The following is a 6,752-nucleotide window of genomic DNA, read 5'->3' on the forward strand; positions in this document are numbered from 1 at the left end:
AATGGCATACAGATACCTGATTTCACTTCTTTTTCTCCTCTTCTTTAAAGGTCCTTTTGGCTGCCTGACTTAGTCACTCTGGTGGCCCTTCTTCCTTCCCACCCACTTTGCTTTACTAACGTGACTGATGATGAACAGTCCTCTTTAGCTCAACCCTCAGCCACTAGGAAATTTGAGGCCGAATAATTCACATGGAAGTAAAATGACTTTCCTCACGTCATTCCTCGGGAAATCACTAATGCTGCTGGAAATAGAGACCAAAGATCTCCCCAGGGCTGGGTCCTTCTGATCTCCCGAGGGTGGCCTCTCAGAGGCTGGGGACTATAGTGGATGGGCAGTGTTCTTCCTGGGACAGTCCTGGTCAGGGCTACCTGGCATCTCCTTGGAGGGCCTCTTCTGTTGGCTGTAGCAGAGCCTGGATGAAGACAAGACTACGGTTTCAGGGCCCCCTGGGCCAGTCCTTTCTGCTCAGCAGCCGTAGACTGCACCCGTTATACCACCCAGGCTGCTGGCCTAAACAGCACTTGAACTTGAACCAAAAAAGACACGAATGGCAAAAGAGATTTACATTTTAAAAGTTCACTTTCAAAATACAGGATAGGAGAGAGAATGCAATCAACGGAATCAAGAGGAGTGAGCACTGCTGTGGGAGTCACCCAGGTACAGGCGAGGATGTGGGTCTTGTCAGCTGTGGGCATTGTCCAACCTATCCAAATTCTGTGGGCCTCAGTTTCCCGGCTCGCAAATGGGCAGAGTGTCGTTGTTGGGATTAAATGAGAAATCATATGAATAACCCTATTTGTGTCCTAACATTATGACCACCCGGGATGCTTTTAAAACACAGGCTGCCTGGGCGCCATTCCGAGATAGCCCCATTTAATTGGTTGGGGGCATCAGTAGTGTAACCACAACTCCCCAGGTGACTTTAATATGCAGTCAAGGTGGCAGGTGACTGGCCTAGAGGTTCCACGGCTCTCAGAAGAGAGACCTTAGCACGTGGCTTGGCCATCGAAAGCACTCTGGACACGCTGGCTCGTCTCGTGAGCATGGTCAGTGTCAAGTCAGGAAGCCTGTCATCCGCACCACAGCCAGCCCTCCTCGCAACCCCCAGAGAAGCCGGCCCTCCTCTAGCCTGCCTGGCTGCCTCGCTCCAGCCCTCCCGCTGAGCCCCGTTCCTGGGAGATGCCTGCTGAGAACTTGGGATCAGACTGAGTCAGAAGTATTTGCAGACTTGACTCACCAGGTCTTAAAACCAGAAGACTGCCCTGTGGGTCTCATGACGTTCCTGGAAAATAAAAGAAGTGAATACTATTGGGTTGAGTTCATCAGACACTCACCCTCCCTTTTGTGTGTTGAGTGTTCCGAAAGGAGCAAGCAGCGACCCGGCCAAGTCGGAACCATCAAAAGAGAGGGCCTGGCTGCTGTGCTGAGAGCTGTTGTTTCTTCTGCAGACAGGTTTCATCCTCTTCCCACAGGCTTCTGCTTCTCTGGTTCCCCAGGGCTACCTGGTTTCTCCTCTCTCTAGGCTCCTGGGGAAAGGTTCCCGAGGGCTGCCTCTGGTGAGGTGTGGTCAGAGTTGAGCTATGCTGGAGGGCTGGGTGTGGGCTGGGAAGGGCCATCTGGACTCCAGAGAACAAGACAGGGAAAGTTCCCCTTCTGGAGTAAGAATTTCTGGAAACATACAGGAGCAGTAGCCAGGTTGGGCACGCATTTCTCTGAAGACTCCTTTACCCCCGGGGGTAGTAAGCTCTAACACTTCCATGCTCCACCTGTCTCTAGAATCTACTTCTCTGCATCTCCAGAGCTACCGCTTTAACAAAAGCCACTGTCATTTTATAATTTCTCATCGCAGCTACAACCTCCTAATTGGTCTTTCTGCTCCTACTATGTCTACTGCCTGCCCAACACAGTTGGGTGAGCTTTTCAAAATTACATCACACACACACACACACACACACCCTTATACTTAAAACTTTCCCAAAGCTTTCCATTGCTCTTAGGATAATGGCAAAACTCCTTAGCAAGTCCAACAAGACCATGTGTATCAGGATTTAGTGCGGTTGTGAGTGATAGAAAACACAGTTTAAGGGGGTTTGGATGGCTAAGATTTTATTTTCTCGTACAAAAAGTCTGTAGTTGAACTAGCTAGGATTGGCACACCAATTCCTCAACGTTTTCGAGGACTCAGCGCTCTGCTCTATCATCCATAGCAGATGGTTTCCACCTCGTGGTCCAAGAGGGCCGCTTGAGCACCAGCCATTGCAACCAAATCCCAGGCAGAGGAAGGAAGAATTGCACACAGCACTTCTATTGGCATCGTTCTGCCCAGAATTTAGTTACTAGCTGCAGCTAGTTGGAAGAGAGGCTAGAAAATGTAATGCTTATTTTAAGTGGTCATAAACCAGCCAAAAAAGAGGAAGAAGAGGAAAATGGATGTTGGGCCATACTGGCAGTATATACCATACACTACATCTCCTGACCCCTCCTCTCTTCTTGAGTATCATCTCATTTCATGCTTCCTTCACCTCGCCGTCTTCTTTTTCTGTTACACTGGCTTTCTCTAGGAGTCCCACATGTTTGCAACACTCCCTCCTCCCACAGGCCCTTGCTTAGACTTCAACATTCTTCCCCCCCTCTTCTTATTTAACTACTCGTTCTCCAGACCTCAGCTCAAGCTGTATTTCCTCAGGGAATCTTCCTGGATTAGGTCAACCCTCCTATTTAGATGCCTGTAGCATGTCGATTGTACCATTGTTGCAATTACACAATTATGTGTGCAATCATTTGGTTTTTGTTTTTTTTTTTTTTTTCTGCCCCCACAGTGAGGTCAGGGTTTAGGTCTGGCTTTGCACAACATAGAGCACTCTGCAGGGCATACCGTACGTGCTCAGTCAATATTTGTTGAATGAATTAATGAAAGAATGTAGCTAGTATCTCACATACAAGATAAAGGAGGCTAGGACCCTGCAAAAGATTTCGTAGGCAGGTGGCGGCGGGTGGCCAGGAGGGCTGGGGAGAGTCCTAAATGATTCCAAACGAGTAGGCTTTTGAGTGCGGCAGAGAAAAGACTGACCTGGAACTCAGGAGACCTGTGTTCTTGTCCTGGCTCAGGCACCAAAGGCTGCACGTTGGTTGCCCGGAGGCAGTGACAGACGGTCAGATGCTGGATATAGTTGCAAGGCAGACCCTGCAGTCATTGCTGGCAGATTGGATGTGGGGGGGCGGGGGCAGTGAGGGAAAGAGAGGGGTCAAGGGTTAGTCTTGGGGGTTTGGCTGAGCAAATGGAAGGTCATTTTATCAAGAAGGGGAAGCCAGTGAGAGGAGCAGGGTGTAGGGAGAGGAGGATCCCAAGGGTTTCTTTGCAAATGATCCGCAGGTTCCCACAGGCGGCTGTGCAGTTCACCTCTGCTGCAGGCATCTCCAGAGCAAGCCCAGCCCCAGGCTGGTGGGTGTGAGTGGTGGTGGCTGGGAATGCCAGATGGATGGAAAAAAAAAAAATCGGCCTTTCGAGGTGGCTAGTTGCCAGCCAAGAAATGATTCAGTCTGACTCAGCAATAAGATTGAAAAGAAAGTGGTCAGAAGACCTTGCCCCTGCAGGCTTGGCAGGAAGCAGTCACTTTCTGTTAAAGGTCGGTGAGCGGTGAGAGGGAAGACATATCCGTGCATTGGCCACTGCAGCTGTCTTCGAAAATTCAGGAAAGGATAATCCCATACCTACAGCTTCATGTCCTTCCTCCCAATCTTTATTTTACACATTTTTCTATAAGCAGTTGAACTCATCCACAAAGCACGATTTGGCAATTTCCTTTCTCACTAAACAGCAGAGCACATGTTTCCTAAATTGCTTTCCGGAGAGCATGTACCGATCCACTCTACTCCAAACAGGGTGTTAGAGTGCCTCTCTCCTGGCAATTTTTGAAAAGTCTACAAGTGAAAAATAGCAATTTCTTATTCTTAATTCCTAATCGTTTTCATTTATCATTCACTATTATTTCAATTTGCAATTATTGTGTGCCTAGAGAGAATGGACATTTCTCAAGTGCTTATTAGTTATATATCTTTCCAATATATATTTTCATGTATATATTTTTCAATATATATTTTTTCAATATATATTTCAATTCATAATTCATTCTTTGTAATGTTTTTTTAAAGTTTATTTATTTTGAGACACAGCGCAAGAGAGGGCAGCAGAGAGAGAGAGAGAGAGAGAGAGAGAATCCCAAGCAGGCTCCTCACTGTCAACGTGAAGCCCGATGCGGGGCTTGAACTCACGAACCATGAGATCGTGACTTGAGTCGAAATCGAGTTGGGAGCTTAACTGACTGACCCACCCAGGCACCCCATAATTCATTATTTTAATTTGCAATTCTTTCATTTCTAGAGCAAATGAAACCTTTGCAAATGCTTATATATACATATATATACATATATATGTATATATATATATGTATATATATAAACTCACCCTTCCCACCTCAGGAAGTAGCATCTCCCCAAAATGGTTGTAAGTATGAGGAAGACAGGGTAGCAATGGGTTGAGGAAGGCCGTGGTGGAAAGGGTGGACTCAATGGCTGGGTGACCCCAGTTCCCACGCCAGCCTCAAGTACACCTTTGTAAGGCTGAGGCTCCAAGCTCTCTAAGCAAACCAGTGCTAACCAGTGCCTGAGGCAACCCGAGAGCCAACAGGCCTGTCTGCGCTCCTTCAGGGTAGGGACTATGTCTGGGTCAGCTGTGTCTCCAGGGCCTCTATGGCACCTGGCGCGTCGCCAACCCTGGGCGCAGACTTGTTCCATGACCGGCTACTGGGAAGACCGAATAGTTGCCCGGAGAGAGGAGACTGTGTCCCTCTGTGTTCTCTGTTCTGTTCTCTGCCGTGTCACTAGCCAGCAAGTCCCTCCCTCGCACAGGCCTCCACCTCCACACCTTTGGAAGTTAATCCGAACAATAGCAAACATTCCTTCTAACTCTGAAATTCCACGAAAACACCCAGGCTGTTTTGCTTCTCTTTGTTTAGTTTCCTCATCTAGGAAACAAGATGAAAATGTTGACCTCCCATGGGGTTGCCACATAAAATATGGGGCACTCATTTACCCCTGAATATCAGATAGCAAGGAATAAGTTTTGTAGTGTAAGTTTGTCTCATATAGTGCACGACTGTATAAATAATTGAAGCACTGAATGATTAAACAACATCCAGCTGGATCAGTTTATTGCGTTTGTGGCTGTGTTTCTGGACTGCTGATGATTATATGGCATTCATTCAATGAGTATTTATTGAGCATCTATTAGATTGTTTAGGCCCTGGTGACACAGCAGAGAATGAAATAAAGCAGTGTCTCTGTTTTTATAGGAATGACATGCTGATAGATTAAAAAAAAAATACATAAAATATCAGGTGGTCATAATGTTCAGAAGACTAATAAAGCAGGATACGGGTCAGAGACCATGTGAGGGGGTGAAAGGGGGAGTTGAGCAATCTGATTAACTTGACCCTCTGCACCTGGGAGCCCCCAACCTCCACCAAGAGCTGTGTTTGTGACAACAGGACCCTGACGTTAGTTTATGGCAGTCAATGAAGCTGCATAAAAATGATGTCATTGATTCAAAGGCGCATGTCCAAATAAGGGATAAAATTATCAGTTGCAGGGATGGAAGAGAACTATAAATCATTCAGTGCAGATCTTAGCTGAGCTGGGGCTGCAACCAAGTTTCCTGACAGCCCGGAGAAAGTTCAGGAAGGTAATGTGCTTGTTAAAAAGATGCTTCTGTTTTCAATTCTATTTGCCAGTCAGGGCGGATTGAGTCCTGACAACTTGATGTGTTTTTGAAGTCTTAGCTGGAACAACAGTGAAAGAGTTTCTTCTTTAAGAAGTCTTTATGCCTCGTGAAGCCAGTGCTCTTAGGTTCAAGGCTGGGCGGGGGACTGTCAAACTAACTGCGGGAGAGGCCACCTCTCCTATCTCCTGCCAGCCGAGAGACGTCAGTCATTAGTCTCATTACTGTAACTATCTTCAGGATCACATCAGGCTTCCAGGTTGCTTTTATCCCTGGTTACTCCGGTTGCTATGGCCACGAATCCTATGTTTTATTGCTAAGCTGTGTATTTGGTCTATACCTTTGCTATGCAAGGCGTGGTTCCCAGGCCGGCGGCATCCACATCTTCCGGAAGCTGGCTAAAAATGCAGCCTCAGGCCCCACCCCTGACCTGCTGAATCACAGCCTCTCCTAAAGTTTAGGAAACACTGAGCTAGAACATTCTGTGTGCTTGCTCCCATTTCATTCCACACATTAGACGGCTCTTTGATTTGCTGCAAAAGCCTCCTGTCTGCTATGTGGAGCTCATTAACATCTTCCTCTAGTAAAACGAGATCAGTTTGTAGAGTTTTTCTTATCGTTTTCAACTCACGGGAGTTCTGTGCTTAGACGTGTCTGGGGTTCTTGTTTGAAAGCAGGCTGATCAGTCTGGGAAGCGTCCCAGAGGGGTCACTGCGCCCAACCTTCTTGTACAGATGGGGACATGAAACCAAGTCTCTAAGGGGGGAATGGGACTAGCCCAAAGTTCCATGGCACTTTCTGGCAGAGTGACAGTCGGCACTCAGGTCATCTGGCTCCTGGCCCCAAACTCTTTCAACTGCCCCCTGAGAGCTTGTCTTTGCTGGGGCAGTGAAGGGGGTCATCCGTTTAACACACTTCTGCTTCTGAGGATAGCGGGCAAGGGCCCTCCTTTCAGTGTCCTCCACAAGATTGC

The sequence above is a fragment of the Panthera uncia genome (assembly GCF_023721935.1).
Source record: "Panthera uncia isolate 11264 chromosome B2 unlocalized genomic scaffold, Puncia_PCG_1.0 HiC_scaffold_24, whole genome shotgun sequence".
Lineage (NCBI taxonomy): Eukaryota > Metazoa > Chordata > Mammalia > Carnivora > Felidae > Panthera > Panthera uncia.